The following is a 21494-nucleotide window of genomic DNA, read 5'->3' on the forward strand; positions in this document are numbered from 1 at the left end:
TCCCATACATCATGCAGCACTGTTAGCCGTGGCCATTGTGTGTATCCATCTCTAGTCCTTATTTGTCCTACTCTCTGGAAGTCTGTACCTTTGACACCTTCCTCCAGTGTTGGGCACATAAATATTTATAATTCTTATATCTTCTTGACATCATTTATCGTTGTATAATGACCTTCGTTGTCTGTCTTTCCCACTTCTAAAGTGTATTTTGTCTGTTTTTGTCTGATAAAAGTATGGCTAACACCACTTTTTTTGGTGTTGTTTGTTGCCATTTGCTTGAAGTGTCTTTTTTCCACACCTTCACTCTAAGTCTATGTGTCTTTAAGGCTAAAGTATCTTGTGGGTAGCATATCTTGTTCTTTTGGTGTTTCTTTGTTTGTTTTATTTTGTTTTTTATCCATTCTGTGTCTCCTAATTGTAAAATTTAATCCATTTGTGGCTAAAGTACTGATTGATAGGTGAAGACTTACTATAGCGATTTTGTTCATTGTTTTCTGGTTGTGGTGTAGATTCATTGTTCCTTATTATCCTGCTGTCTTTTTTGTGTGTTTTGATCTTTTTTTTTTTTAACTTTTTTTTTTTAGCGTTTATTTATTTTTGAGACAGAGAGAGACAGAGCATGAACGGGGGAGGGGCAGAGAGAGAGGGAGACACAGAATCGGAAGCAGTCTCCAGGCTCTGAGCCATCAGCCCAGAGCCCGACGCGGGGCTCGAACTCACGGGCCGTGAGATCGTGACCTGAGCTGAAGTCGGACGCTTAACTGACTGAGCCACCCAGGCTCCCCTGTGTTTTGATCTTTTATTGTCAGTATGCTTTGACTTCTTTATTGTGTCTTTTTGTATAATAACTATATGATTTTCCCTTGTGGTTACCATGAGGCCTACATAAAAATCTTGAACTTGTAACGTCCTACTTTGATAACAACTTCACATCAATGGTCACACTTTTACTTCTTCTCTTCTTCACATTTTAGGTTATTTGTGTTACAGTTCACATGTTATTTTTTTTATTATTGTATAACTAATAACAGATTATTGTCATTATAATTATTGTATTACATTCTTTTTTAACTTTTAAACTAGTATACTAAGTGATTTATGCACCACCATTAATTACCATGTTGCACAATCTATTATGACTATATATTTATCAATACCTGGGAGATTTATGCTACCTTTTTGTGGTTTTATGATGTTAATTAAAGCATTCTCTTACTTCCACTCAAAGAAGTTTCTTTAGCATTTCCTGTAAGGCACATCTGGTGATAATGAACTTCCTCAGCTTTTGTTTGTTCCGGAAAGTCTTCATCCCTTGTTTGTTTCTGAAGGACAGCTTTGTCAGGTATACAATTCTTGGCTGACTTTTAATTTATTTCAATATTTTGAATATTTCATCCCATTCTCTCCTAGACTGAAAAGTTTCTGTTTAGAAATCCACCAGTAGATTTATGGGGTCTCCCTGTACATCAATTTTCTCTTTTTTCTTGCTGCTCTTAACATTCTTTCTTTGTCTTTGAGCTTTGACAATTTAAGTATAATATGTCTCAGTGTAGCCCTATTTGTGTTCAAACTATTTGGGGTCTTTTGAGCTTCATGGGTCTGGATGTCAATTTCTCTCCCTAGGTTGAAAAACATCTCAGCCATTATTGCTTTAAATATACTTTCTATCCCTTTCTCTTCTTCTTCTGGAATTCCCATTATGTGAATATTGTACCTCTCCGTTGTGTCCCATGATCCATAAGCTTTCTTCACTCTTTTTCATTTTTTTCTAATTTTGCTCCTCTGCCTGGGTAATTTCTAATGTCCTGTCCTCCAGGTCGCTGATTCTTTCTTCTGCATGGTCGAGTCTACCTTTGAAACTCTCTGTTGAATTCTTCAGTTCAGTTAATATATTTTTCAACTTTAGGATTTCTTTGTGTGGTGTGTGTGTGTGTGTGTGTGTGTGTGTTTCAGATGGTTGCTCTTTCCTTGTTGAACTTTTCATTTTGTTCACGCATTGTTTTCCTAATATCGTTTAGTTGTCTCTCTGTGTTTCCTTATAATTCACTGAATTTCCTTGAGATGATTATTCTGAGTTCTTTGTCTGACATGCATTGGTCTCCATTTCTTTAGGGTTAATTATTGGAGCCTTACTGGCTTCCTTTGGTGGTGTCATATGTGCCTGATTTTTCATGATCTTTGATTCCTTACATTGGTTACTTGCACATTTGCGTAATGGGGCTCCTCTTCCAGACTCTTTGCTTTGAAAGAGACAAAGCAGTCAGCTTAGTTTTAGATTCTAGGTGTGTCTGCTAGTAATACCCGTGGGCAGGTGGGGCCTGCTATTATGGTCTGTTTGGGGGCAAGGAACCGTGTGAGCTCTGAGAAGGAAGGGTATGGGAATGTGCTACTGGCTGAGAACAGTTGGATAGCACTTCTGGGTTTCCTACCCAAATGAGGCTGAGCAATGGGCTCCATGGTTTCCTAGATTCTCTGGTTGAGCTTATTAGATGGACTTAGCCTCACCCCTCTGCCTCCATGTTCTAGAATTCACTCAGTGAATTCACTCAGTGTTGTTAGTTATTCTTGTGAGGGAGAGTGAAGTCAGGAACTACCTGTGCCATCATCTTGGTGATGTTGTTCTACCAGCTCTTAATAAATAAATAAATAAATAAATAAATAAATAAATAGATAAATAAATAAATAAACAAGCAAACACACATACGTATGTATGTGTGTGTGTGTACATGTATATATACATATATATATGTATATATGTATGTGTGTATATATATATGTGTATACATATATTTCTGTTACAAGTTACACATGTTGAATCAGTTCTTATACCATATCACACAAAGAATTCTTTAATTTCCGGTAATAAATGGAACTAATACATACTTAAAGTTTCACTCAAAATCTATATTTCTGCACTCATACATATGCTATTGAACAATGTAGTCAGCAAAAAAATTGTACCCAATAATCCAACTACAGAAGAGAATTGAAAATTCTATTTGAATTTGCAACTTATTGATTTTACTACTGTTAGAAAGAAGGATTCAAGATCTAATTTTGAAGTGTCACTGAATTTTCAGCTGGAATTTCTTCATGCAGATATTCTCACTCCCTTAATTTTGTGAATTTTGGTTTCTTCCTTAAATGGGAATGTGTCACTTTTGAATATAATTCTACTACATTTATGTGCAACAGCCTCTCTTCAATAGGCTTATGATAAAAACTGAAATATCTGTTTGCTTCATGCAAAATACTTAGCCCAGGGCAATACTTCTCAAGCTTCCTGGTGAATAGGAATACTCTGGAAGGCTTGTTAAAAATGCTAATTTATTGGTTGCATCCTTGCAGATTCTGATTCCGTAGAGCTGGGGTAGGACCCAGGAATGTATATTTTATTAAGAACCCCCAGGTGATTCTGATACAGGTGGTCTAAAGGTCATAATTAGAACAATGTTGATCTAGGATTACCATAGATTTTGTCACCTGCTTATTATCAAGATAATATTCACATTTTACTGTAGACCTTCTTTATTATCAAAATATTCTTCAAAATATGATAAAGGTGAATTTCTAGGGAGTTTGAAAATAAATATTACTGGGGCACCTGGGTGGCTCAGTCGGTTGAGTATCCGACTTCAGCTCAGGTCATGATCTTGCGGTCCATGAGTTCAAGCCCCACACTGGGCTCCGTGCTGACAGCTCAGAGCCTGGAGCCTGCTTCGGATTCTGTGTCTCCCTCTCTCTCTGCCTTCCCCACCCCCTCAAAAATAAATAAACACTAAAAATTTTTTAAAGGAGAAAATAAATATTACTCTTTCCTAGGCCTGATTTAAATATTGCCTCTAATTAACACTCTAAACTCTTGAGGCAAGTTGCCAGTACTCGCTCATCAGTATAAATAGACCAAAGGTGAACGCAGAACTCCATTAAACCAGGACTCTAACCTACAAATCTCACACACACTCTCTCTTCCTTCCGGGCATCCTTGTAGTTTATCTTCAGTTTAAGCTGGTTCTCCCTTCTTCTCCCCTAACTCAGATTCTCTCTCTGCCAATTTCCTCCCTCTTTATAGACTCTTAGCTTATAATCTTCTCATGGCCTACTTTTTTTTTTTTTTTTTTTTTTCTGTTTTCTCCTAGATATCTTACCCAAGGATAAAAGAGGGGAAGGTACATCCTGGCCTTTCATAGATTTTATGGATTAAAAGTGGTGGATTTGGAGGCGAGGGCTAGGAAAAAAATTGTTAGGTAAACAGAGGGAGAAATTTGGATGGTCCCTCTGCCCAGCCGGGACTCCTCTCCCAGTCTGCATGAGAGAAGCCTGGCTTCTTACATTCTCCCTAAACCAAAGAAAACCCAGAGCTACATCTTCCTCAGGGAGATGAAAACTCAGATCATAATGTCCTGCCAGAACTTGCTTATCCCGATCTGAGTCCTGTCACCATTTCATGGCCTTCATCTACAGTTCTCCTCTCTTAGGGCTTTATCAAAGCAGGGTTTGCTGTTGTGATGTAGTGTGAGCCACGCACACTGAAGTTTCAGCCAAGAGAAAACCTAAAATGGTGCTAAAAATACCTTTGCCTGCCCAACTTAGGAAGCTCAAACTCTGAGTAGTGTATTTCACATGTCATCTTTAAAACAAACATATAAACAGATAAACATTTCCAAGTCCATGGAGATGATCGCTTAGCCTTCCAAATACAAACTCATGTGAGGTTGAACTAATTTACTTGTAAAATCTGGATTTGTGAATGATCCAATTTTAGCCTCTTAGGAAAATCAGTTTTGAATCAAACAGAGTTGGAGTGAAAACAAAGATAGAGACAAAATACCAAAATCCATTGTGCATTTAAATTTCCTGACGTCTTAAGGAACTCATGTGTCCCACTATCTCCATTTCAACTGGGACCATTTCAAGTGGTCCATGACAGACACCCTGTTATTTTGAGAAAATAATCTCTGAACATGAACTGCGTCATCAATGTGTGTGTTGAGAGTCGCATCGTCGATGATGGAAACAGCTTTTCTCTCCTGGCATTTTCAGACAGAAATATGACTTCTACAATCAGTCACACACACACACACAGACACACACGCACGCACGCACGCTCGTGTAGGCAAAATGTGAAACTCACCTCTCTGCTTACATGTGTTTAGTTGATATTTCACAGACAAGAGGTTTTGTTCGCCTGAACCCTAAATGATCTGTTAATGATTTGGGATTTTAAACAGTTCCCTCTGAAAGCTGGTTCTTGTAATCAAGTTTGACATGAAAATAGTCCTGTCATTAAATTCAAGGAAATGCCATAGTTTAATGCTTAATCACATTACATTTAAGATAATTTGTATGTCATGAAGCTATATTTTGGAAACAGGAATTTGAACTTTACTACTGAGCAGACCATAGATCCTCATAGACTTTTAGCCTCAGAGCGCTTCGGTATTGAGATATAGTTTCAGGAAGTCGGTATGGAAAAAAAAAATACCTATTTATTAATTATACTTAAATGCTTTAGAGAATACGTACATGTAATTAAAATGCCAATGATGACAAATAATAGTGCCATGATTAATTTCTTGCCGTGCCTGTGTCTTTCTTTCAAGGGAAAATTCTTGCCCCTTCACCTGTCTCATGGACTCCCAGAAGTATTCCTAGCCCCCGATTGGAAGCATGTTAATATCGTTCTTTTTTCAAGCAGGTCTGATTGTTTGTCTTACACAGTTTTGTGTGTGGGTGTTGTCTGGGTGATGGAAGGTAGGGATTAGGCTGGATTTCTTACAGGGTCAATTTACAGAGTAAATTCAGATAGGACCGAGCAGATGATTTACATTTTCAAGCTAAATGATTAAAATTATGGTGAGTAATGCACCTTACGACGATATTAACGTGCACCTAATAGGTCACCCACACCCACGGCAGAGTTTTCGTACTTCTTAGCAATTCCATTTACTTGACATAAATGGTTTTGTATGATTGCTCTAACCAATCATGACACCTTGAGCAAAACAACTGATGTCATTCAATAAGGAGTGAGGATCCATTAAAGAGAAGCCCATTATGACTTTTTATACAGTCTACAATGCAAATGAGAACACTGTTTAAACGTAAAAATAGGAAAGAGAATCTGAAGGAGGCTAAGTATTTTCTAAACCAAAAAAAAAAAGCTAGTCTTTACTCCTAAGAGTCTCAACATATTCTTCTTCAAAATATCGACTCAAAACTGCAGAATACTCCTTTGTCTTCCCAATGTAAGGATCCGGACTTTGCATGATGCATAGAAAGATCTTCCAGAAAGAACCCTCCCCGCCCCCCCCCTCCCCGCCCCACCACACACACACACAACATTGTGTTAAACTTCTTCCAATTGTTCAGCTAATTCTTATGCTTCTCCAATTTTACTGGATATGATGTTTTTATTGGGGTTCAGGGAAGCATTGCTAATGACATCAGCAAGCTTTGTCATTTCTCACTGCCAGTTTTCTACCCAACTTACACTTTTGTCACTCAAACTGCACCAGATCGCTCCAACAATTAATCTTAAAGCGCAGGAGCCGGGGACTTTTAAATGGACCCCTTCTTGGGATTTTGTGTTAAAAACAGAAAAGTTCCCATGAGTGAAGGGGGTAAGTGAGCTCCTCCAGCCCCTGCCGCTCCCCGGGGTCTCACTCTCCTCTGCCACCCCCCAAAAGGAATGAATTACATTTCTCTTCTTGTCCTTTAAATGAATAGCATAGTTTGGGTGAAATTATCGGGCAATTGCATGCGTTTTATGCAGATAATGCTATTTGATGAAAGCGGTGTTTTGATCTGCTAAGGATAATACAGATCCAGGGGTGGATTCATTGGTGAGAGTAAAGCTGTCTTCTGTGATAACTTCATCTCAGCATGAGGTCAGACGGGGAAAACTGGGTTGGGGGATTAAAAAATGACACAGTCAGAGCAGTATTCAGTTCCCTGCTGTGCTCCTGGCTGCACGCTATAGCCTATGTTTCTGATCTGTTATGGTATTGTCTGCCTTTCTCTCTCAGAGCAGAAAGAGATTGCTTAAAACTTTTCTTTTTTCAGCTAGAGGGATTAGTTCTGTGCAGCTTTTTTAATTAAAGAAACTGTATCTTTTTCAAGGCAATTTAAAGCTGCGAGGGAAGGACCATCAACATCCAGAACTTAGTACTATTATCTGTAACAGAGTGTAAGCTCGAAATTTGGTATTCAAAAATAGGAGAGGGAAGCTCTAGAATTCTGTTGTGTTTTTAACCTCCAGTGACTGTTCAGATGCCTACATGAAGAATAGCAAACAAAGTATTTTGTAGAAGTCCTGAATATGTTTCCGTAAGTGGTAACTTCCAGCCGCTTTGCTTTTTAGCACAGCAGCGCTTGCTTAATTAAATCTTCATGATGATAGCGAAGTGTACTTGAAAATAGCGTAAGAGGAAATAGGTTTGACTGTGTATCTTTTTCGTCACCCAGAGATCATTTTTAAGCATTTCCATTCTACTGGAAGTGATAACAGTAGGAATGTCTGCCTAATATGGGCAATTTGCATTTAAACAGTGCAAAGTACAACATTATGGTACTTTATCACATCGAACCTCCGCATTTGTGATAAGCGGTCATCATCTTTATTAATCTGAGGGGAGCAGGGATTGGATGTATCCAAAGTGATGATGAATTTGTCAGGAGGTATACATTTGAGTTGAATTTATAGCTCAATTTAACCCAGGTTAATGTCGAAAATCCTCAAATGTTTCAAATAAGGCCCATATGGTTATCCCTTTACAAAGCATACGGACTCTGCACTTCGGTTGCTACATACACATCTCCCACTAAATTCCATGCCAGATCAATTAGAAACAGTCCTCCTGAGCAGACAGGAACAAACAGAGATTGTTTCCCCAATACCAGCTGAACCCTTGTCTTGAAGAAATGAAAAACAGTCATCTCGGGCTCCACGTTTCTTACCATTAAAAGTCCAAAGGAAATTTCTTGAACAATAAGAGTGTCATGGCATCATCACACGTAACAGAAAATAGAGTGTCCGCATTTAATAGGTGCTTACTACCAACTTTTCCAAATTTCAAGGAACTGCTACATGTTACTGAAAAAGAGGAAAACAAAATAAGATCCGTTCGCTTTTCCCCATTATTTTTGCTTTTACTTCAAACTGTGTGTCTGAAAAAAGTCAACCAAGATCAGAAGTGAATTGATGTGGCTTGATATCATAACTAGAATTGTTTAACTATGTGCCATTAAAAAATGGATGGGCAGAAAAGTAGAAAAGCATACTTAATAAGTATACTTTTGAAGACAATTTTATTTATGGCATATCCTTTAAAAAAGTCAGAATGAAGATGATGAAAATATGTTATTCATACATTCACTCATTCATTCATTCAGTGATGATTTATCAAGCACCTTCTGTATGGCAGCCCTTTATGCTGGACCCTGTGGTTTTAATTTTTTTTAATGTTTATTTATTTTTGAGAGAGAGAGAGAGAGAGAGAGAGAGAGAGAGGGGGAGGGGCAGGGAGAGAGAGACACAGACTCCAAAGCAGGCTCCAGGCTCTGAACTGTCAGCACAGAGCCCAATATGGGACTCAAACCCACGAACCCATGAGCTCATGACCTGAGCGGAAGTCGGATGCTTAACTGACTGAGCCACCCAGGTGCCCCTCACCCACCCTGTGGTTTTAAAGGGGTATTGGAAAAGGCCCATATAATAAAACAGTGCCATTGTTTATTATACGCAGAAAATATGGTAGAGGCTCTTCCAAGGAAGGGAAGTGTCACTTATAGGTACTTTCATAAGTAGGGATCCCGGAGGCTGAGAGTACAGGACATCCGAGACTCAGGAGTCGGCCAAGGAAGGAGAGAGTGGAACACTTCTGGGAAATGAGATGTTTACTGGATTTGATATTGAATATGGTCACTTGATGCCTAGGTTTCCAATCTAGGTTTACTAGTTAACTTATAGAGTGGATCCCAAAATACCTAAACGACATCAGATTATTAACAAAATTGTCCTGTGTCATGAATTTCTAAGCCTTCCCAGCAGCTAGTACCCACCTTAAATACACTATATTTGGCATATACTGGATATCTTAAATATAGCATACATACTGCTTACTAAAAAGCTGCTCATAGAAGACATGACAGATTTTAAAGGGCACTCCATGGCAACGATTAATTATAAAGGTTTTATCTCGCCGTGTGGAATGCTGTGGCACGTTTTAGACACGTATGTGGGATTAAGCCAAGATTACAGGTGCCATGTGTGAAAAGATGCTTCTGTGTTCAGAATCCATCAAGGAACGGGGTTTTGTATGTGACTGAAGCAAGGCCATGTCAGCAGTTGGGTCGGACTCCACAACTGCCTCGTCACCAAAGGTGGGAGCCACGCGTGGGCCCCGTTCATGCAGCGGGACACGCACTAATGTGCTGGTAAAGGATGGTCCCGTTTAAAGGGTGGTTTGTCCCATCACCAGTTCCCGGGTACACGCACATCGGGAGACGCCTATCTGGCTCCAATTCAGGTACTGAAAGTGTATTTTCTACCACCAACAGTCGTTTAATTTTGTGACTTGATCAGTGATCAAATCAGAATGTGTGTTTTATGGTTTCCCTCAGTGGAACGGCCCAGGGAAATAAGTTACTTGTTTTCGCAGGGAAAGAAACAACAAACACCTGATAATAACTCTGGAGCTACTTGAGAGACTTCCGCGTACAACTTAAGTTCTAGTGCTGTAAATTGTCCCAGATTCATTGTTTTCGTCGTGCAAAGTGATTTGTTTAACCACCCTGCTCCCAGTGCCCAGGACTCCTGCTTTCCTCCTGACAGCCAGCTTTCAGCCTGGGTTTTAAGCTCATCACGTATTGTTCTCAGCTGAGGCACAACCTCTTTGGAAGTATATAGATTACTGGCTTTCCTGATCTTTTCAAAGGGTCAGCAGGAAGGTCTAAGTGTCTAAACTATGGCTCCCTCAGCCCTTGCCTCCCTTCCTTATCAGTGCCTTGAGCCCCTCGGGTGGGAGAAGTCCAGTCCGATTTGAGCCCACGGTCGGGCCATCTAGCCTCAGTTCCCTGGAGCAAATGTAGTAATTGCAAAGAGTGGCTATGAAGTGAGCGGTTGCCCAAGAGGCTCCGCGGAGAACGGAGAACGTCACACCTGCCTGACCCGGTGCTCCCCCCCTCTGCACGCCTGAAAGCCCCGCATGTCAGAAGAGGAAGTGGCCCCACGGGAGGGCGGGGGACAGCTGCCACCCAGCCTCTGCAGCTCCAGGCTGGACCCTTAGGAACCGGAGGGAAAAAACTGATGGCCCCCAGCCCCCCAAAACATCAGGCTCCAGGGAAGGCCCACGTGGCGCTGCTAAAATGGATAAGTACCGCCTTCAAGTGGGTGACCCTCAACTGAGGTGGGGAGTTGTGGAGCAGCAGATCCAAAGGGGGTCGGCCCTTTCTCTTCCTGGCCAGCATAGTGGAAAGGTATGCAAGGGCCGCAGGCAGGCTTTTCCAGGGGTGGGAGTGGGGGCTGCAAAGGGAGCTCCGCAACCTTTTTTTTTTTTTGTTTTTTCTTTCGGTGAGCTGCGTATCCTTGTGACAAGGGGACCCCACGGGAGGGCGATGCCACGGCTCGGGCCCCATTATCCCGGACACGACCGGCCGCGTTAAGGCGGCAAAGTCACCAGCCGCGCGCCCGGCAGAGTTTGCTGTGAGCGGCCAGAGGCTTGCAAAACAGACAGCCATGTCTTGCATTTCTTCTCCCGCTCGGGGTTTTTTTTATTGCAGCCCAGGGCACTGCGTGATCTACCCACCACCCCCGCCCTCCCATGACAGCAGCTCAGCGAGGCAAAAAGCCTGATGGTCACGTAGCAAGCTGCCTCTCCGCTTTCCAAGGATGCATTTGGAGGAGAAAGCGAGCGGTATAGTTGGGCAGTGTGCAACATCAGCTTTTCCTAACGACCTCCGATGATGGAACTTCTTTGTTAGTGAGGGGGGCAAAAAAGCCCGCGAAGCCTCAAACTTAACACACATGAACTGCCTGGATTTCGGGCTTCGTCTCACACACGCAACGGTCGCGGAGGAAGCCTGCGCGTTTTGTCCACCAGTGATGCTTAGCATAGAGTGCACGGGGCTGTGCGAATGAATTCCAGAGTATTTTGTCTGTATCGTGGGCAATTAGTGGGAATGCTCGGCGTCACATACTGAAAAACTTTGAATATCATGTAACAGGGAGCTGGGCTAGAGACAAGCTTCAAGATTTATTACCATTTCTAAATTTTATGAGTTCTATTGTTTCCTATGCTCATTACCAGCTTTAGCTATAATAAGGGCTGAAAAGAGAAAAGAGCTGAAAAGAAGGAACACGCCGCTCCTCGACCTCACCTCCTACCAGCAATTTGGTTTTGTTCTGGCCTCTTTCTGAGGTGTCTTACTTCCCTGTGTGTGTGTGTGTGTGTGTGTGTATTCCTGGATAGTAAAGTACAAAAGAGCTAGGGGGGGTGTTACATGGACACTTTGGAAAGTTTCGAACACTTAAAATGTTTTTGTGGGAACTGGGCCACAAATGTGATTTATGAAACACCCTACCAGTCTCCTTACTATTACATCAGGGATGCAAACTTTAGGTAGTTATCTGGGGCAGATCTTCACAATTTGAAAGTTTTCTTAAGAAAAGGAGAATGGCTACAATGAGGGGTAATAATCATTCATTCCCATCCTCCCCTCCCCACCCCCCTCCCCCCGCTTTGTTTTTTTCAAGTGTGAAACACACAAGGCAGGAAAGAGACTGATCCACTCTAGGCTGACTCTAGACCCCTGCCGCGTGGATGTGCTTGTGCGCCCCGGGAGTGGGGCCGTGCTGATCACGCATTACATTACTTTTAGGTGCGTTTGGTCATTTAGCAACTTCGGGAACTCAGAAGCACTGGGCACACTAATTCAAGTTCAGGGATTCTCCTTGTCAGTTCTACCCAAAACTTTGGAGAAACTCTATCATGAAGCCTCAGGCTTTCCTGGGGCGGGGGGGGGGGGGGCATTACTCTTGTTTTCAGAGTGCTTACTCTGTTTTTTGGTCTGCACGTAGTTACAAATGTGCGTGTTATTTCCTTCAAGCGCGAGTCTGGTTAGGTGCAGGTCGTTGCAGTCCTCTGCTCTGAAGTTGAAAGTGGAAGATGGAATGAGAAGACTCGGAGCTCACTAGGTTCCTCTGCCAGGCTTCCTGGGTCAGCTTTGCCAGCGGCCCATTGAGGCCTGGGACACTAATTCTCAGCTACACCCTGGAGGAGTGGTAGGATGCCCCCAGAGGAGCCAGGCGGGCTCATCCTCCCCAAGCGCGCGCGCCCCAGCCCGGCTGCAGAACAGGTTCCAGAAGGACAGAGAGCCAGAAAGCAGCTCTTCGAAAGTCGAGGATTGGGTGTTTGGAAACTCCGGAACAGCCGGAACTTAGGTCCGCCTCGGTGGGCTTCCTTTACGCCCGGGAGACTGGGGCTGGGGAGCCGGGAGCGAGGGTGTTGCAGGGAACTTAAGGGAGTACAAAGTGACAGTGTCTCCTGGAGAGCAGTAAACTTTTATTTTCCTCCCACATCACACAGAGTGGAAGCAGGGGAGAACTGGGGAGGGGGGCGGCGTCGGAGAATGCGGGGCGTGGAGCCTTTGGAGGACTCCAGAATCCGTCCCCACCGGCCAGCGCGCGCTTGTTGGGGCGGTCTTGGTGCTTGAACCACAGGGCGGACACTTGTTCTCCGCCGCCGGTGCCGAGTTGGGGCTCGTGTATAACCCCTTCTCGCGTGCGAAGGTCATTTGCGCTTTTCAGTCTGGGACGAGAGGACAGTCTGGAGGGGAAGGCGCAGGTCATTTTCAGATCCTCTTGTAAAGGACGGGCCGCCTACCGGGAGTGGAAATCCTTAATTACACCCTTCTGCCTCGGAATCCATCTTCCCGGCAGTGTCTTGCACTCCTACCTCCTCGGGTGACTCAGCTGACCTGAAATGCCCACCCTATGAAAGATCAAGAAAAGTAGTTTTCTAAGAAGGTTAGAGGTTTGATTACACACAGAAGTGTTTCCACTTCGGTCCAAAGCAATTACCCGCCCCTTCCCCCCTCCCCGACCCCGCTCCCCGTGCGCGCGCGCGCGCGCGCGCGTGGCCGGGAGAAGAAAAGGACAGACCCCTCCGCCCCCCCCCACCTCCGCACGCACGTACCCCCGCACTTTGTAGGTGCGTGTGAATTTCAAATGGCGCTGGGAGTTCATTACTGTTTGCAATCAGCGGCGGGCAGACCCCTCATCAGAGCCGAAAGCCTGCAAGAGCCATTCATCAGCGTGAAGTGTTATTCATGGATGACCCCTAAATCACGGCAAGAGTAGTAGAGGCACTGATTGGTCACAGCATGGGAGCCTCGGAGCTTTCCCGTACCCGACGCGGCCTGGAGGAGGGGAGAAGGGAGGGGCGGCGAACGTGGTTCAGTCCGGCAAATCCCATTTGACAGAAAAAGGCAGTAAACGGGGAATCTCTTTTTTTTTTTTTTTGAATTAAGAAGAAGAAGAAATAAAGTACCTGTCATCTTGACAAGTGGCGGAGCGGAGGAGTCCAGGATTATAAATGATCCCAGCCCGGTCCAGCTCGCCCCGTGATTGGGCTCTCCCGCGATCTGCACCGGGGGAAGCGCATGGTAGGCTCGCCTCCTCTGGCACACACACCCGCGCGCGCACACACACATACACACACACACACACACACACACGCACACGCACACACACGGACACGTGTACGCGCCTGGTCTCGGGCACACTCGGCCCGGCGCGTCCCCCCGTCGCACAATTAAGGTCCTGGATGCCGCTCCCTGGCACCGCGCCCCGCTCGCCTCCTCACCTTTCCCGCTCCCTCTTCCTCCTCCCTCGCCGCCAGCCGTCCTCCGGCTCCCCCCGCCGAAAACCGAAAACTCCGGCCCGGCCTCTCCGGCCGAGCCGGAGGCTTCCAGGGGGCCGGCGGGAAGGGAGAGGGGGAGAGCGCGGGGGAGGAAAAGAAAGTGAACTCATTGGCGCTCCGGCGCGCGCTGCCCTCCCCTCGCCGCGTCCCTCGCCCGCCGCGGCCGGGCGGTGGGCAGGGAAGGAAGTTGTAACACTTGCTGTCCTCTCCCCCTCCCGGCCCCCCTCCCCCAGCTCCCACGCTCCGCTCCCTCGGCGGGGCCCCCTCCCCCGCGCCCGGCTCCTTTGAATTTGGCCAAGTGCTGTGTGTGCGCGCTGCTCGGGTGGACGCGGCGGCTGCGGCCGGGGAGCGAGCCGGCGGCGCGGGCGAGCCGAGCGCGGTAAGTGCGGCGCCGCCGCCGGCGCGCCCTCCTTCCTTTCTGGGGTCCTAGTGCCCGGGCCGCGGCGCCGGGAGCGGGAGGGCGGGCGGGCGGCAGCCGGCGCGGAGCGCGGCGCGTTTCCCCGCGCGGCTCTGGGAGGCGGCAGCAGGTTGGCCAGCCCGGGTGGCCCGGGAGCATCTCCTCCGCGCGCGGTCGCCCCCGGGTCTGGCCTCCCCGCGCCCGGGCTCCCCGTCCCCGCCCCTCCCTCGCGTCTGACACCTCCGGCTGCCTGCTCAGGTGGGAACTTCGCCGGTGCGTGTCGCCGGAGGAGCTGGGCACGGCGCTCCGGGTCCGGGGAGCCCCGGGCTCGCGGGCTCCCCGAGAAAGGCAGCCCCGAGGCTGGGCGCTCCGTGGGGGCAGGGAGTCTTGCTCTGGTCGGGGTGATCCCCAGTTCTGTGGCGCGTCCTCCGAGAAGGTATCTGAGAAGATCCTTGGGGGGGCCTCCAGCGAGCGGGAAGCCCTGAAATGTCACCAGTTTCCGGGGAAGTGGAAAGGAGGCTTCTCCAACTACCGGGGAGCCAAGTTGGGAAGGAAAGAAGGACGGAAACGAGGGGCTGGGGTGGCGTGGGGAGTGCTAGCTGTCGACTGAAACTTCATCCGGAAACTCTGGATGGGGCTGGAAACAAACAAATAGCCTGAACTGGGCATTTAAAAAATTGCAGGCTTACGGATGTGCAACTCGATCGCAGGCTGTATCGTGTTTTGCAACCAGTTAGAAGGAGCGTCAGATATTTTAGATTGAGGTGGGTTGTGTCTGATCTCTGCCGAACACCTTATTAATGCCTTTTGGATTGCATTCTTACTGCCTCACCTTTAAAATAGTTGTGACGGTAACCTGCTACTAATGCTTATCGAGGAGAAAAGGTCACAGGTAATTCTACCTCATCATACAGCAGGTACATTTGTTTTCTGTAGTCCTTATAATTTAAAGCTAGAGAAAAGTTTCCGGGTACTTTTGGGTAAGTGCAGTGGAGGTGAAAGGGTGAGAGCTGTCCAGGCACTTTTTCCAGGGCCCCAGACAGCTGGGATTCCGGAGAGCAGCACTGTCCCTTCATCGTGCTCTTACTTCTTATCTTCTGACAATGTATTTGTCAAACATTTGTAGGCTCTGGCAGAATCCACTGGGTGGTCTTCTCAGTAGAAATAGAAATATGTTCACGCATTACCTTTCCTTTCTGTTGTCAAAAGGAAAACAAAAAAAACAAGGTAGGACTGGCATCTTTGGAAAGCTTGGAGGAGTACCCCCAAAAGCTAGTATTGCAACAGAACACAACTTGGGCTTTGATTCCTTCAGTGAATTTGGTTAAAATACGCTGTGTACCCTTCTCCACCCAGTTGCCTACCTGGAAAGGTATCTGTGGTCTGTCTAGTATATCAGGAACAGAGTTTAGAATTAAGAGCAACTGCATAATTAGAATTCATTCTAGATTTTAATATTTCAGTTGAAACAAAAAATTTACAAATACACCCACCACCTTACTTTGTGTACTCCTGAGTACGTTCTGAATTATCTAAAGCTTCTAGCTTTTGTTTCTTAACATAGGAAATTCTTGCAAGAGCCGTGAAACTTTCGATTTGTGATTCTAAATGCAGAGCAAATATTTAATTCTTGCTCTAAGAGTGAGAGGTTAGTTCAGTAATAAGACTTGCTAATCTCACTTTAAAATGTCATGGCATTCACAAATTACTCCTAAATTCTTCAAAGATAGGAGTTTATAATGAGTTTAGTTATTTTGTATTTTAGGATTCTACTGTCCCTCTCTTCCTGTTGCATTTTCCCGAACAATTTGCCTTTCTTCTTATTTGCATTTAACTATTCCTCTTTACTCAAAGGTACTGTTTTCTGCTAGTGGTACATATATTTTCTTGTAGACAGTTTAAAAAAGAATATCTATTATGAGGGAAAGTAATTCCTTTAAGTAAGACAGGTATATTTTTATATATACTACCCAATTTTTATGAAATGTATTTATATATACTAATCACAATCCCAGGGTTCATATAGTTGAAGAATTTATTAGTATCCTGTGCCAATAGCATCAATGTCAGCAACTCATAGACAGGGAATATCAACCCTAATGAAGATTTCTTAATTACGTAAAATAAAGCAGATAAAATTATAGTAGAATTCTGACTGTCCCCCCCCCCCCCCCACCTTGAACCACTTTGCACGGCTGGGTTTATTTTCTAGGAAGAAATGTTTTAGGTAAATTATAGAGGCTTTTCTTACTATGATCTTGTAGGCGTGTCATGAGTCTTTTGGATAGAAAAGAGAACCTGCTTTATTAGGGGGAAGACAAAGAAGATAAGGATGCTTATCTGTGAATAGAAGAAAGCACCTAAATAGAGCGAAAAGTTTTAAATTTATTCGGAAAGAAAACCTAGCTGAACAATAATAATCCAGTTAGCAAGTTCAGGCTACTCGTTCTTAGCTTTGCTTCTGAAAGCCAAGAGTTAAAATTATTTTCTTTGTAAAGAGTCAAGCAACTAAGAAACCAGGCAAAAGCGTATGGCTATCGTTGGGAGTAGGATGACCTATCAGAAATACTTGATCAACTTTGAGCGTGATGTACAAAGAACGATGTTTTTGGAACAGCTGTGAAAAGCATGTTTGGAAATGCTCAAGTCTGCCCTGCCTACAATCGTACTGGGAAGTAAGTCCTGAAGATAGCCCTAGTTTAATATAAAAGCACCGTAAAGACAGCTTTGTTTATCAGTATTGATCCTTGTGGTAAATACGTTACCTTCTTTCTATTAAGCTTTATTTATCCCTTTAAATTTTTTTTTTTTTTTTTTATTTCTGGGCAGCTGAGGAATGTCATCAAGGTATTTTACTTGCGTGAATCAGTGTTTTCAGCAGTTTTAATGAATTGTCTGCCCTTTTCCTTAAGATGTGCTGTAGAAACCTGTTAGGCACGTTCAGTGACACAATGCTTATCTATGCAGTGTTTTATTTGATAGTCAAATGTCTATTTTGACTTTCAGAACACACTTCCTTTACTTCGATTGAAAATATCAGCAAAGGATACAGTAATTTGCTATCAAAGTTTGATCCACACCCAATTAGACATCCCTTTGAATTTTCAGCTAAAGCCAGTGTTCATATTTGTGTTATAAAGTGGAATGGTAGTCTGGAGAAGAGTTTAACACCCATTCAAAATTAAGAAGTGTACTGAAAAGAGAGCATAATAATGGAATGCCACTTAAAAGTTTTAATAACTAAGTCTTTAAAATTATGTCATGTAAGCTGCTTTCAGACCACATTCAAAACCCTTATTTTAGACATAGCAGCTGTTTTAAGAATCCTGATGGACATTTTGTGCTAAAAAAAAAAATTATAAGTTTCAAAACTGATTAATTATTGTGTCTTATAAAAACTGATTTATTTCATACTTTTTTATACCAAGCATTACCATTATGAAGCTCTCCTTCTAATTGAGATTAATGTTTCTGAGCAAAGAAGTGGTTTAGAGGGCTGCATTCATTTTGAGTGCTGTTGTAATCAATTTCAGATACAGCATTCCATGGTGGGTCAGTTTGCATCCAAACCTGCCTTATTATGTAGAATTAACTTGTTGGTGATTGATAGTAATACTTCTACATCTTGAAAAGTCATTTGTTTCCAAATAAGTGTGATGGCTTGTATGAGTTTTAAAATATTGCTTCCTATAATTAAAACATCCTTTTGGGGACAGAACTTGAACTTTCTCTAAGAATTATATAAAGCATGAGGAAACAATTCATTATTACGTATTTGACTAAGATAGCCTTTTTCCCCCTAGCTACAATATGCCTCAGGTGTATTTTCTTGTTCATCAAAGGGCTTTGTGGTCTTTAGGAATTACAAATGGTAAACATTTTACAACGAGGTTATTTCCTTTTTGGTTTGTATCAGTGTTCTAGTTGAGTTTTTCGAGGAATTCTTAGAATTCTAGATGTACATCTTGCACGTGTGTTTGTAACATTATTTCATAAGGTGGTGGGTATTACCCTGACACGAAAGGTAATGCATGTGGAGGTAGTTCTTTATCCTCTTTGGAAACCTGGAAACTCGGTGGATATTATGGTCCCTACTGTAATATTTTCATTTGTATCTTACTTGCGTCTGGTCTTAACCTCATCAGCTTTTTCTTCTCTTTTGAAAGGCCACGTTAAGATTCTCTTGGACTTTGGTCCATATTACATTGTTTACTGCGATATACGCTTGCATTCTCAATAAAATAAAATATTAAAAGCATAGAATGTAAGATTAATATAGATGAGTATTCTAATATAGCCATAGTCTATAGGATTTTTAAATAAAGACATCATGACTGCTTTATAGGGAATATAATGTTCCCACAGTGGCATTGCTTTCTGCCTTCAGGAAAAAAAAAAGACTTGGTGGGAAATATGTTTATTATATTTTAATTTTTTTCACTGTAATGATAGATTATTTACATTCAATTAGTGTCTTTCCAGTTAAAAACATTCACATAAAAGAGTTTGAAATGCTAAAACAATGTATTTAAAATGCCATTTTCAAAGCATCATTTCAGCCACCCATTGGAATATAAACCTTCGAAATGCAGAAACATGCTCTAAGATGTATAGATGTTTCAAACGCCAAAACTATACAAGGAATCCTTCATTGGAAACAATGGTGATTTCTTTTTATGGTTTTGATTAAATAACTCAGGTAACCGTAGTTTGTTAGAACAGCTGTGTAGAATTCCTGTAAAAGAGGGTCATCTACTGAAACCTTCTTCTTTCTACTTTGAATGAGTCACCGAGCAAATTAATGTCAATATCACAGAATGTACTCACAAGTCATATGAGTGTATGATTGAAACCGTATCATATAATCATGGTGATGATGATGATGAAGTGATAATAAAAAGGAGACTTTACTGGCCTGTTGCTACTCTTGCAGTCTTAGAAAAAAGCTAGCACTGGGGTAGCACTGACTTTGTAAACAAGTTTGTGATAGGTGGCAGTCTTCACTGAGTTCCAAGACTTGAAGGAGGTAATAGATGGCTTGAATGTTTCAGGAGCGTACGTGGAGTGGAGTGTATCACATTACCAAACTACGGTTATATTCTTTCCTGTAACGTAAGGAGTTGATGATCCCTTACAGAGATATGGCAGTTTTAAAAATCATTTCCCCCACATCTGTCGTCATCTCTGGCTTACCCTGGAACATACAGAAAAGAGATTGTCCCTTTTGAAAATGAAGTGTCTTGGGAAAAACAAGTGCATACATTCACACCTGTAGTTTCATGTTCAATTATGTGAAAGTAATTGTGGGATGCTGTTTGTTGATCAAGTATTTTCCAGAATTGGAGAATACTTTTTACTTCAATTCCAGAAGCTGGGGAGGAGTGGGGATGATGTGACTTGGTTTGCCCTGGGGCGGGGTCATATTACTTAATAATAAGCAGCTATTTTATAACTGGGTGTAGTGGGTCTCTGCCTTAAAACCAAAAGGAGATACGGAGAGAACGAGGGGGGCGGGAGAAGTGAAGAAGAGGAAGAGGAGAGAATATGGATATCTTTTATAAAGAGTGACCGTCCTTTGAGCATTTTCTGTGTGTAGCAGTGTGTTTGACAGAAAAAACGATCTATAAAGGGCAGATTTGGTCATTGCAAGTTGATGGGGTAAGTACAAGGGAAAATTAACTTCACTTTTCAGTATTTGCATTTTAGATCCAAGAATGTGAACATCACTGTTGTTTAAAAATTAACCGAAGAAATTCCAAATATTGTATATGGTTCTTCATATTGTCAGAGGAAAGAAAATCTATTAACAACTCTATTTGTTTCTATGGGACTGAACACCAAATTACAATTTTATAATTCTCAAATTTATATAGAGACTTAAAAACAAACACTCTGATTCCTTAAAATGGTCATTTAGGAGGTACTTTACAAGGTCACTTCTCTCCGAAGATGAAGCTCATAATCAATATATTTTAGTCATTCTGTCATCTCTTCGATTATTAGTTACACTTAGAATCTTGTGATAATTCCTCTTCGGATTGCCACAATTCAGAAAGAAATAACAGCTCAGTAGTGACCATCTGCCTTCAGTCTGAATAGTAGGGTGACGTGAATTTGTGGTCCCTGCTTTATCCAGAAAAACAAAAAAAAAGATATTCTTTTATGAGAGTGGATTCTTTCATCTTGAGTTCAGTTAAGCTCAACGAATAGTGCACGATTAGAATTGTGGAGTCACTATCATTGCGAGGAAATGAGGAGTCTTTCTGCTAACAGGGGCGTTTCCAAAGAGAGGTCTTTCTTCCCCCAGGAAGTTCTAGCATCCCTGTTGTGTCCAGCATTTGGCTTCTGTGCTACGGTGGTACCTTAGGGCAGCTAATATGCTTGGACTGCACCTTGGAAGGTATGTTATGCAGAGAGTGATAAGACAGGACTGAAATTAATTTATGAGAAATGCATAAAGTATTTTTGTGGGTTTGCATGAAGCACTTACACATACGGTAATATTGGGATATGTATATTTGGGTAATATAAAAGTTATCCTATTGAAAAGGATACTTGTTTATTCTGTCTACCAAGGGCTCCTTTAAAATGTGACATCTGTGCTAATACCTTTATCAGAGATTTTGAAATTTGTCAACATGTAGGTGGGAAAACTTGGCAAGGGACTGGTCCTTTTTAAATAGCTCTTAAAAAAAAAAGCTGGCACAGGGCTTGTCATTTAAAATAATTATGAAAGCCAGAAGACAGCTGTAAATTTTATTTCTTTCAGAATTTGTAATAACTTCCAGCTAAAGAAAGCTGTCAGACCTATAGTTTTTGAAGAACAAATCCGACTTTTTTTTTCCTCTGAAGAACAACAAAAAAACATCTTGAACAGTGTTTTACGTTTTTCTATACCTATAAGCAAAAATGAAATGACTATTTAAAATGTAAACTTTCTCACTTAAACTTTATGTCATGATAAGATGAGAATCATAACTATAGGCAAAAATACTGCAAATAATAACTAATCTAGGAATTTAAATAAATATAGAAGAGTGATTCACTATAATATAAAACAGGAATAAGAGCGTTAGTAATAACCATATTTTGTCTCAGGATTGTCACAAAAATAAGGGATTCTTCTTACAGAACTATTGTTGAATTTTATGATAGCATCAATAATAGTTGGAGAA

The 21494-nt window shown here is 42.6% G+C and overlaps 1 protein-coding gene across 16 annotated transcripts in view; it reads left to right on the forward strand.

Moving 5' to 3' along the window:
* Positions 1-21494, forward strand: part of TENM3 (teneurin transmembrane protein 3) — a 1270502-nt gene that overhangs the window by 645133 nt on the left and 603875 nt on the right. Inside the window, exon 1 of one of the 16 annotated variants that reach the window (XM_019422146.2) lies at positions 13574-13665. The exons of 14 other annotated variants lie outside the window; for them this stretch is intronic. The gene's annotated coding sequence lies outside the window, so the exon portion shown is untranslated. Of the gene's footprint in view, positions 1-13573; positions 13666-14188; positions 14302-21494 lie in introns of those variants that run through there. One more of the 16 variants, XM_019422145.2, reaches the window with a different exon arrangement.

This window comes from Panthera pardus, unplaced genomic scaffold, assembly GCF_024362965.1.
Source record: "Panthera pardus isolate Hobbes unplaced genomic scaffold, ASM2436296v1 HiC_scaffold_13, whole genome shotgun sequence".
In the NCBI taxonomy this organism is placed as follows: Eukaryota; Metazoa; Chordata; class Mammalia; order Carnivora; family Felidae; genus Panthera; species Panthera pardus.